General features: G+C 38.3%; 1 pseudogene; it reads left to right on the forward strand.

Moving 5' to 3' along the window:
- The first annotated feature begins 11,552 nt into the window (after positions 1 to 11,552).
- Positions 11,553 to 12,164, forward strand: LOC113911643 (annotated as a pseudogene).
- The last annotated feature ends 411 nt before the right edge of the window (positions 12,165 to 12,575 follow it).

Here is a 12,575-nt window from a genome sequence, read left to right on the forward strand (position 1 = left end):
TGATCAGTTTGACAATGAAGACTGGCTTCAAAAGTGATATATATATGGAATAAGATATATCTATAATATATGTAACTTATTCCATAAACCAAATGAGCTAAACCTACAGCTCCAAGGACTTGATAAAAAGTGAAAGTGTATATTCAAATTACAATACAGCAGGAAGTACATTCTTTACAATAATTTAAACTTAAGTTGCAACATTTTTAATTATTTTATTTTTTAAGATTTTTATTTATTTGATAGAGAGAGAGAGAGAGGGAACACAAGCAAGGGGAGTGGCAGAGGGAGAGGGAGAAGCAGTCTCCCCTGCTGAGCAGCGAGCCCAATGCGGGACTCGATCTCAGGACCCTGGGATCATGACCTGAGCTGAAGGCAGCCTCTTAACCAACTGAGCCACCCAGATGCCCAAGGTACAACATTTCTAGATATCAATGTAAGATACTAAAAGGGATCCTATATTTTTCAAAATTCTTTCAGGATTACGTACGCAAAGAATTTTGAAGATCCCTGGTCTCAAGAACGGAAACTACCTCAGCAATTTAAACTCTTCGTTAGGAAAATGTAGCCATATAACTTACAGCTATAATTAACTATGAAAAATCTCCCATTTAAAAGAAGGATGTAAAAGAATATAACATCTTAGTAAAAATTCATACTTAACTAAGCTAACATTTTTCTTATGTTGACTTAATTTTTTTTACTCTTGAGCCTAATCAAATGCGGGTTTCACCCTGTTAAATATAGAATTTGGCCAGAGGACATACTAAAGCTTTCCGTCGCACCATCTTTCAGCCTGTTTGTTTCTGCTAGGTGGGAAGTGACTGGTGCTTAAACTCTATTTTCCTGATATTTAAGCCTACGAAGCCTATATTTGAACCCCCACAAGACCAAAACTTTCCGATTACAGTTCTCCTGGTGGTGGTCCTCCCCACACACTAAATATCAAAGAAGAAAATAGCAATTTTTCCAGACTCTGGTAGATCCCACGACTTTTTTGACCCAATGGAAAAGAAAATTCCAAAAGCACTTCTAACTTTTACCTTCCTCTTCTATCTCTGCTCCTTAGACATCCTTAGGGTCATTTAACACAATATGATGTGAAATTAATTACAAAGGTTTGATTCTATTAAATTGCCAGATGGGTTTATTGACCTAGAGCCAAACTGGTTTCTCTACTAACTCGAATTTTCCTCTCTGTTTCTAATAACTGGAAAACGTTGAAACATATAAAGACATTGTAAATCCTTAGCAGCACTGTTTCCTCCGCAAACGTACCCTCTTATCCATTAATTAGCTGCCAACTGAGAGCAAAATTTAACCAGGGACAGAGAGACCCCTGAGAGCTGGAGAGAGGGAGGAGGAGAGGGGGCTCCAGAGGGCAAAGGGAGCTGTTTGGAGACAGAGTGAGTGTTCCAGGGACACGCTTCCTATTGCACAACCTTGCCTTTGGCCAGGCCAGTCCTGGAGGACAAGGCCTTCTTTAGACACCATATTTGGCCTGGCATAACCTTGCTTGGGGGAGTAGTAGTCATTTCTTGATATGCATTTGGAACAGAGGGTTCACTTGAATTTTATTTTTCTTCATTTCATTTTTATTTTCTATCTGTGTTGTGGGCAAAGCCCCTACAGTAACAAATTGGCCCAAATCTATCTTTGGCGACAAAGATCTAGCTTTCAGAAAGATACTCTGGCTATCGAACTCAAGGGCTTTCTCTTATTTCCTCTTGTTTTCACAGTACATTCAATGTTCTGGCTATTCCAGCTATGTTTTATGTTTGTATCCCGTAGAGATTTTCCTACCCACTTATTTGGGGAAGAAAAACTCCATCAATTGTCTTTCAAGAAAATAATCCCCAAAGGGTAATTACATGTTTCCTGGGGTGATAGGAACATTTTCTAGTCTCATCAGCAGAGACTGCTGAGCACAGTCCGTGCACAGTGAATAATTGGTAATGATGACAAAGCCATAAATAAGCAACATTAAGAAGGTGTGGATTCATTATCAGTAGATGATTCAATGCTGAACTTGGGTACGGAGAAGAAACAACTTAATTATTCATGTAATATATTTTAAAATGGTAAGAGAACCATTGGTTTGTAAAGCAACTCTTTGCCAGCTCAGATTAAATGAAGATTTAAGTGCCGTTAAGTGCATGCTTATGCACTTGAGAATAGACAGAATCCTTTAACCATTTCATACTAGTAAGAACATTGAGGTCACTAAGAACTTGCTAAGACTTTCTCTACACAAAGCCTCAAATTGGTCTGTTTTGAGACATGACTTACAAATCTGTTTTTAGTATCATGTACAAATAACCTTAATTTTTAAATATCAGCAGGGTCTATTTTGTAATTCTTCTGCAGCCCTAAGAAGATTCCCTCAATGCCTCCTCGGGTACTACTATTGGTACTACAGGTATTATTGAAAGCTCCTGTTTTCCACAGCCTTCTAAGGTTAAACTAATAAATACTAAATTATATTCTGGCTTACTTTTTTGAGGTACCAAATCTAGTTTCCTTTTAAAGAATAAGAGGATAGGGGCGCCTGGGTGGCTCAGTCGGTTAAGCATCTACCGTCTCCTCAGGTCATGATCCCAGCATCCTGGGATCGAGTCCCGCATGGGGCTTCTTGCTCAGCGGGGAGTCTGCTTCTCCCTCTGCCTGCCACTCCCCCTGCTTATGCTCTCTGGCTGTTTCTCTCTCTCTCTCTCTCTGACAAATAAATAAATAAAATCTTTAAAAAAACAACAACACAAATTTAAAGCATTTCCTTTGATGAACTTCTGATCAAGATTGGCAGAATGAATCCACTCAGAAGGAATATCCCACTGGTACAAACCACCTCCTGCCCTCCACAGCATAACAGAATGTTTAGTAATTTCTATTTAAAAGACACCTCCAAGCTCCGAAATGAGATGGGTAAGGTGGAATACAAAATGTAAAATGATATGTCTCAATGCATGTGTTGAAATAAGAAAAATGATAAAGTTAAATTTGTATCTTTTGGCTTGTAGAGAAGTTTATGATATATTAAGTAAAAATAGTAAGTGGAGCAATGTGTATAATAGGTTCTGTTTCACAGAAAACAGGTAAACCTAAAAATCATTCAATTTCTCTTTTTTCTCTGTGTGTGTGTGATGAACAAATTACATAGGTTTGATTATGCTACATAATTTTTGGAAAGATATGTGTTAATCTTTTAATGTGCTTACCTTAGACACAGCAGGGATAGAATACAGAGATGAAATCAATTTTTTCTTTATATAACTTTGCATTGTTTCAGTTGATACAACCAGCTTGTATCATTTTTATAATTTGAAAAACCCCAAATTAAGGAAACTATAGAAAATTACATGAGGCTCAGTTTTACATAGTTTCTAGTTCAGGATTCATTTGTAAATGTTCTAAATTTTATCTAATTATAAAAGTAATCAATATTCATTTTAGGAAAACTGAAAAATATAGAAAATCACACACACTGAGGATAAATATCATTAATAATTCCAAACCCTAAACATGAATACTATGAACACTTTTATATAATCATGTCTGGTCTTTTTTTTTTCTATATGTGTGTATGTGTTTGTGTATTTTTTTTTAAGTCACATACTGTGCCTACCCCACTTTTTAAAAACCTAACAAAAGCAAGTTTTCCCAATAATCAAATATCCTTCTTTAGCAGTTATTTAGTGACCACATTGTATTCTACAAGTGTCATTTAGGATTAGATTCAACTATAACAAAATAACAGTGATTTAAATACAAAAGTAGGGGGAAGCCTAGCTGGCTCAGTCGGGAGAGCATGCAACTCTTGATCTCGAGGTTGTAAGCATGAGCCCCACGTTGGGGGTAGAGATTACTTAAAAATAAAATCTTAAAAAAAAAACACACAAAAGAAGGCAGATCACTGATAGTAGATTGGCCCCAACAAGTCATGGCTGGCTTCATCATTGCAGGGTCTGGCACAAAATGAAAATGTGGGTTTTCTTGTTTAAAAGTAGGAGAAATCCCATTACAATACTAAAATATAAAGATTCTTCTTCTCTTCTAAAAACTGTCTCTTGTCGTGGTGTTTTCTTACTTCCTATTTAATGTTATTCTAAGTAACAAAATAAAGAAAAATCTAAATTGCTAGTATGAATTTTACCCTTCATCTTTATATTAAGTAATGCCAGTTTTAAATGCAAATATAAAAATATTTCATTTATATGGGCAATCACTAAAATCACATAATTCACGTATCATAACTTGTGCAAGTATTTGTACCCTGTTCTTACCAGGACAGTAACAACGTTACACAAAATTAAATCAACTGTTTTTATTTTACTTCTTGATATACACACCTTCTACCAATACTCTCTACCTTCAGCTTAGTGATGAGTAAGAAACATTGAAAGGAAAAGGAACTGTGAGTTGCCTGTCTTTCCTTTTCCTTCCATGTGGTCATTTCCAGGGTAAGGTGTTGACCACCACAGGAAAGCAACACGAGTCAGAAATGATACAGCAGGGTTCCTTGATTGTCATGTTTCTAGAAATGCCATTGCCTTCTCTCTGCATAGCAAGTTCTAGTTCAAATGGAAAGTGTAGCCTCTTAGGGCTGTCAGAGACCCAGCTGCTAAATCAGTTGTAGATGTAACACACTTTCCTTGAACTCTCTGAGTCTTACTGAACTCCAGCTCATTGTGGAACCACAGGAATTCTGAGCTCTTGAGGCTGTATGCAAACAGAGCAACAAGGAACAGCAAGCTAGCATATTGCATGCACCGTCTTCTCACGCACATACTCTGTTGCTCTATCAGACTTCACTTACAAAACACAACTTCAAAGACAAAATTATTAAGAATTTCGAGATGGCGACAATAAAGCGTTAGGCCAAGCTGGAGACCTCCTAAGCAGGGGTCCTGGTATGACTGCGCAGTTCACGTGCCCATGAAGTGGGCATGTTCCACCAAGTCTGAAAGGACATGAATTCCTTTTATCTTGTTGCTCCTTTAAGCTCCGTGTGGGGCTTCCACCTTCAAGGTCAGTTCATGATCTAAATAGGCTGCTGGAGTTCAACATCAGCAGACAGAAGAGAGGGAGAAGTGCAAAAACCCAACTCTCCAGACTGAATCAGTGCCCTTAAGGGGCCTTCTCAGAAGCCCAGCTCTGCTTGCATCTCATCAGCCAGAGGGCTTAGTCATGGGGCTTTGCTGTAACTCTAAGGGCTGCTGGAAAATGGAGTCTTTTTGTTGGGTACTGCCACCCTGAGTGAAATCAGGCTGTTACTAAGAAGTAAAGGTTAATTGGGGCACCTGGGTGGCTCAGGTGGTTAAGCATCTGCCTTCTGCTCAGGTCATGATCCCAGGGTCCTGGGATCGAGCCCCGCATCGAGCCCCGCATCGGGCTCCCTGCTCAGCAGGAAGCCTGCTTCTGCCTCTCCCACTCCCCCTGCTTGTGTTCCCTCTCTTGCTGTGTCTCTCTCTGTCAAACAAATAAATAAAATCTTTGAAAAAAAAAGAAGTAAAGGTTAATTGATAAGGATAGGCAACTAATTGTCCTGCCAAGCCAACATAAAGATGTAATTTATTTCATCAAGGCTTGATATTTATTTATGGGGTTGTTTCTGATTTTTCACCATTAGCAACATCATTTACAAACTTTTAAATTGTATAGTACTCTAAACTTTTAAAAACTTATTCCTAGACAACTGGTACATGTCTTTGGAAGAATCTTTCTGTTTATTAAATCAAACTAAACAATATGTACTTAATTAAATTTGCAATGGTTACAACAGTTAAAAACAACAGTTTTTTTTGTAAAAAAAATGAACAATTAAACGTTTATGTTGATATTTATTCTGACATAAACACTGCACGGGGCAAGGAATAGCTAGCTAAAGATAAAGACATGTTAAAGTATGTGGCTTTTATGATCCTCTGATCCTGTATAGTACTGTTAACTTATGCATGACTAGATGACAAAAAGCAAAAATGATATAAGCAAGTCCTGAAGATTGCTGATTTTTTTGAAGACAACTTACTTCTATCTGAATCAATCTCCTGTCAATATCAGGATCCATTGGATCATCTTATGCTAATGCTATTTCTAATATTAAATATCAGGATGCTTTCTATAATCTTGTGCTAATGTTATCTAATTTCTAATATTGAGTACCTGGATGCATTGTGTCATCTTGAATTAATGTTATCTACTTGAAGCACACCAGAACACCAGAAATGAGCTATTGCTCATTTTTATATTGGCATTTGCATAGCATATAATCAGGCTGTTCTTTCACTGGTGAACTCATTCTCTCTTCCGTGCTAGTAACTCAAGACTAAAATAACTTGAATGTTCTTAGCTCATTTGTTTTGTCACATCTTTGCCAAGCTTATCAAATTATTTCCAGATGAAATGAAAAAAAGATTTTATTAGCCTCCAAAACATTTTTATTTGAAGTAAATAACTGTGAAAGAATTTACTTACTCTATTTTTTAACCAATTCTTAAAAGACAAGAACTTGTAATTTATTAAACAGAATGGCATCTGCATATTCAGATTCTAATGTGTGAAGTTTTTCTGAATGAATTTGGGTACAATTAGATTTCTTTCAGAAATGGAACCATTAAAATCTGAGTATTATGAGCAAACGATTATTTATAGAGTATAGTTCTACATACTCTAACATTTTGTCCTTCACATATAAATATCTGGGTACATGCACCATCTGAGTGTATAAAATTAAACTACCCGAACACCTTTAAAAAATTAAAGTAAAACATAAAAATGTCTATAAAAAGAAATTCATTAGAGATTTCAAAATATCCGTAAGTGCTAAATAAGGTTTCCAGAAATCAGTGATTATGCTGAAACGTGTCACAAGGGGAACTGTTAACAAGTGTTACTTTGCCAAAGGTAGGAAGATTGCCAACCTTTAATTGGCTTTAAAGTTGGTGTTCTATCAATGGTGTATTGTAAAAGGTAATAATGCCCACATTTATGATCTAAGTCTGAAATGGGAACTCTAGATTTGACTAACTGTGGCACTATGCACTAGTCCTTCTAATTAAAAATATTCAAATGCCTGACTTTTAAATTTGATCAGGATGTTTATTATCATGTTTTTATTAACAACAACAAAACAAAAGATGTTTGTCCACACTTTACAATACATAATGACCAGTCAACCACCCCACCGCCTTGTTTTGCTATGCATTAACTATTTTGTTCTAATGAAAAATAGCTCTAATGAGAATAGCTCTTTCGAGGCTGCTGGGACGATGGATTCTACTGAATGAAACAAAAATCTGGCATGGCATTATTCTTTGCATTCTATAAGGGAGGATGTCCTCATTAATCAATGCAAATGACAGATCATATTATTTTTAATAAGCAGAGTCAACAATGCTCTGCCCACCATTGGCTTCTGGATTTCTTTTCTTTTCTTTTCTTTTCTTTCTTTCTTTTCTTTTTTTTTTTTTTTTGGCTTCTGGATTTCTGTGAATTCCTTTTTTTTTTTTTAAAGATTTTAGTTTTATTTATTTGACACAGAGAGAGAGACAGAGAAAGCACAAGCAGGGGTAGTGGCAGGCAGAGGCAGAGGGAGAAGCAGGCTCCCCACAGAGAAGGAGGAGCCCGATGTGGGACTCCATCCCAGGACTCCGGGATCATGACCTGAGCTGAAGGCAGTCGCTTAACCAACTGAGCCACCCAGGCGCCCATGGATTTCTGTGAATTCCTGTCCACTGACGCTAGTGCTAGGACAGAACTCTTAAATAACATGAACAAACAAATACAAAGTCAACTTTTGGTCAAACCTTTAAGAGGGGAAACCCCAACAGAAAGATCACTTTCAATATGTGTGAGGCTTCAGAGTGGGAGAAAAATCCAGAGAGGATTTCTGAGGGAACTCTGAGTATTTGGTGTTCAGTATTCAGCTGATTAACCTGGCAGTTTTGTCCTGCTGACTTGAATGGCTTTGTGGATTAGGCATCGTGTCCAGCTTTTCTAACTCTTGCAGGTTACTGATTCATCATACTGCCTTTCTATACCAGCTACTCGGTTTCCACTCTCTGATCCTCCCACTCCGAGTGACAGCACACACTGCATATTTTAGCTCATTGGCCATAAGAAATCAGCAAGGCGCATGCAGTGACCGTAGTAGCTACAAGGCCCCTGTGGCAGACGCTGTTGGCTGCCTTCCCAAGGTCAAACCTCGTCTTCCATCTTCCTTACTGGCAGGGCTGCCTCTCACAGTAGAGGCGGACAATGCCAAGTACATGCATTCTCAGCCTCTCTTGTGACCTTAGTCTTGGACTGTGATATAAGGGCAAGTCTGCTGGGAATTTCTGGGAAAGGAAAGAAAGAAGAGTGTCTCCCCACATCCCACCCTAGCCTTTCTGGTTTTGATGTGATTGTGTAGAAGGGGTGATGCTTGGAGTCCAGGAGGCCATCTTGTGACAATGATCAAGAAATTGCAGAAAAGCCAGCTTTGAGCTCTCTGGACTTCTGTTGTATGATAAAAATAAGCTATTTTTAAAGCCACTATAATTTTTTTAAAAGATTTTGTTTATCCATTTGACAGAGAGAATGAGCAAGAAAGTACAAGCAGGGAGAGGGGCAAAGGGAGAGGGACAAGCAGGCTCCCCACTGAGCTGGGAGCTGGTCTCAGGGCTTGATACCAAGACCCTGGAATCACGACCTGAAGCTGAAGGCAGATGCCTAGCCCACTGAGCCACCCAGGCAGCCCAAGACACTTTAATTTTTATTTATTATTTTACTTCCACCCAAAAGCAGCATTATTAATATTCACTCTTTTTTTTTTTTAAAGATTTTATTTATTTGTCAGAGAGAGAGAGAGAGAGAGAAAGCACAAGCAGGGGGAGCGGCAGGTAGAGGGAGAAGCAGGCTTCCTGCTGAGCAAGGAGCCTCATGCAGAACTCGATCCCAGGACCCTGAGATCATGACCTGAGCCGAAGGCAGGCGCTTAACCAACTGAGCCACCCAGGCATCCCTATTCACTCTTTTTTTAAAAATTTTTATTTTATTTTGTTTTTAAGTAAATCCTATACCCAACATGGGGCTTGAACTCATGACCTTGAGATCAAGAGTTGCAGGTTCCACCAATGGAGCCAGCCAGGCGCCCCTAATATTTATTCTTAATATCAGTATAGTTTGCCAACACAAACAGATTCTATGATGATTTGAGTTGCCTTTCAGACAGTTCATAGTATCGATCTTGTTATTCCTCAATCCAATTTCTTTGATGTTATAGAAAAGCAGTCTTCAGGGGCACCTGGGTGGCTCAGTCGGTTGGTTAAGCGTCTGCCTTCAGCTCAGGTCATGATCCCAGGGTCCTGGGATCGAGCCCTGCATTGGGCTCCCTGCTCACTGGGGAGTGTGCTTCTCCCTCTCCTTCTAACCCTCTCTCTGCTCATGCTCTCTCTCTCAAATAAATAAATAAAATCTTTTTAAAATTTTTAAAAAAGAAAAGAAAAGCAGTCTTCAGCCAAAGGTACACAAGCCATTTATGGAGTTTTAAGTAAAATCTGAGTAGAACAAAGATCTGTGAAATAATTGCTTATCCTTCATGCCAAACTTCACCCACCCCAACACTAATTCAATTTTTGTCTTTAATGCTTCTGTAAACATAAGGCAGAATGCCTGTGACCCTCAAAATGTTTCTCAGAATATATATATATTTTTATCATTGTGGATAAATGGTTTGTGGAATATAAAATGTAAAAGACGAGGATCATAGCTATTAAGAGCTAAAAGTAGTGATAAAAATTAAAAAAGAAAAACAAAATTGATTTTCATATAATCAGAAACTATAATAAAAATAGAGGTATTTAAACCTGGAGTTTTGTGTTCATCTTAGGAATGTTAGCAAAAGAAATCTTTCGCATCTATTCTCAGCTAGGAAACTTGGCAAAAACGTACTGTGCCCTGTAAGCATCATGATTATTTGTTTAGTCAGAAGAATAAAATATGGAATGGATATTAAATGTGTTTGGGAATTGGCTTAGGGTCAGAGCTATCTGTCCTGAGGTCATCACTGAATTTGGAGCTCAAATATAAAATCTTGGCTAAATCATTCATCTTGTAGTCTCTCCCATCAAAGCCTGTTCTTTAATATGGAGTCAATATTATTATTATTATTTAAGTAAACTCTCCCCCCAACGTGGGACTGGAATTCACAACCCCAAGGTCAAGAGTCACATGCTCTCCTCACTGAGCCACAGACACTCTGGAGTAAATATTTTTGACAGCACCTGAATCTCCCTGTGAGCTTGGAAAATTTGAGTTAATTCCAAGCAGTCTATGAGCGTTTATCACTAAGGATTAAGCTCAGCTGTTGGCAGCAGAAACTCAAGTACAGTGGCTTGTCTATTATCTCTTATATTGTCTATTATCTCTTGTAAAATACTTCCAAAGTGTACAAACTCCCCATGACAATAAAAATAGAGTTGGAGCTAGGATAGATTTTCCTCTAGGGAGCAAGAACATAAAATTTGTAGTCTATCTAAGACCTGTATTTGGTAATACCTCTTCTACTTACTCATTACATGGCCTCAGGCAAGCTGTTCTCTGAGCCCTAATTTTCTCTTGAATAAATGGAAAGAATAAAATGTGCTCGGCAAGATTATTGTAAAGATTAAATGAGATAATAAGTGGGGCTTTTTTATAATATATCTTCTGGAAAATGATTTTAAAAGAGGAGTCCAAGGCTAAAGCTGTACTTAGTTTCTCAGGACCAGCAGACTTCATGTTGAGAGCAAAAGCTAATTGGTTCCATGGATCTCAAAATTATCTCCAATGGGCTGTTGACTAGTCAGTACCAGGTGCTCTTGTTTCTTTCTAGGAGGCCCCAAAGCCTTTTCTGCCATAGTGGTGAAGTTCTCCATGATGGTTAATTTTATGTCAACTTGACTAGGCCATGGTGCTCAGATATGTAATCAAACATTTTTCTGGATGTTTCTATGAGGCTGTTTTTGGATGAGATTAACATTTAAATTGGTAGATTTTGCATAAAGAGACTGCTTTCCATTATGCAGGTGGGCCTCATTCAATCAGCTGAAGGTCTGAATAGAACAAAAGACTAAACTCCTCCAAGCAAGAGGGAATTCTGGCAGGAGATGGCCTTTGGATTTGAACTGCAACATTGACTCTTTTCTGGACAATCAGCTTGATGATCTTTGGACTTGAACTGCAGATTTTGAATTTGCCAGTCTCCATAATTGCTTGAGCCTTGGACTCCTTAAGATAAATTCCTTAAGATAAATCTCTTTCTCTCTCTGTCATATATATATGTCATACATACATATTGTATATATATGTCATACATATATGTCATACATATATACATACATCCTATTGGTTCTGTTTTTCTGTAGAAGACTGATTAATATATTCTCTTACAGAAAAACTATGGATTAATTTCTCTGTAGTCTCTTCCAGTCTAGTTTCACCATTGGTAAAAAGCGCCCCTCTTGAGGACTTCCACTCGTGCGTGAGGTGAGCGGAGCTGGAGTCGAGACCCGAGGCCGAACTCAGGATCTGACAAGATGACCGGGCTGCCCCGCGGGATTATCAAGGAAACCCAGCGTTTGCTGGCAGAACCAGTTCCTGGCATTAAAGCAGAACCAGATGAGAGCAACACCCGTTATTTTCATGTGGTCATTGCTGGCCCCCAGGATTCCTCCTTTGAGGGAGGGACTTTTAAGCTTGAACTATTCCTACTAGAAGAATACCCGATGGCAGCCCCTAAAGTACGTTTCATGACCAAAATTTATCATCCTAATGTAGACAAGTTGGGAAGAATATGTTTAGATATTTTTGAAAGATAAGTGGTCCCCAGCACTTGCAGATCCACACAGTTCTGCTATCGATCCAGGCTTTGTTAAGTGCTCTCAATCCAGATGATCCATTAGCAAATGATGTAGCGGAGCAGTGGAAGACGAACGAAGCCCAAGCCATAGAAACAACTAGAGCATGGACTAGGCTATATGCCATGAATAATATTTAAAATCGATCTGATCATCAAGTTCTCCTGTTCTCCTGTTCTGCCAAGACTTCTTCCTTTTTTGTTTGCATTTAATGGACACAGTCTTAGAAACATTACAGAATAAATGCCCAGACATCTTCAGTCCTTTGGTGATTAAATGCACATTAGCAAACCTAAAAAAAAAAAAATTAAAAAAAAACACCCCTCTTGAGATATATCATTAAAACATTACTGTATATGATATCACAAGATAATGACTCAGTACCAAGAATATTGGTTACAATATTATTACTCCATTAGGATGGTTAAGTGGGGAAAGAATAAACTGGTATTTATTTATTTATCTTTAAATGGAGAGATGTAATTTTCTTTTTCTTTTTTAAAATTTTATTTATTTATTTGAGAGAGAGAGAGCATGAGCATGAGTGGGGGGAGGGGCAGAGGGAGAGGGAGAGAGAAGCAGACTCCCCACTGAGCAGGGAGCCCAATGCAGGGCTCAATCCCAGAACCCTGGATCATGACCTGAGCTGAAGGCAGACACTTAACCAACTGAGCCACCCAGGTGCCTCAAGATGAACTTTTA

Source organism: Zalophus californianus, chromosome 12 (assembly GCF_009762305.2).
Source record: "Zalophus californianus isolate mZalCal1 chromosome 12, mZalCal1.pri.v2, whole genome shotgun sequence".
Taxonomy (NCBI): Eukaryota; Metazoa; Chordata; class Mammalia; order Carnivora; family Otariidae; genus Zalophus; species Zalophus californianus.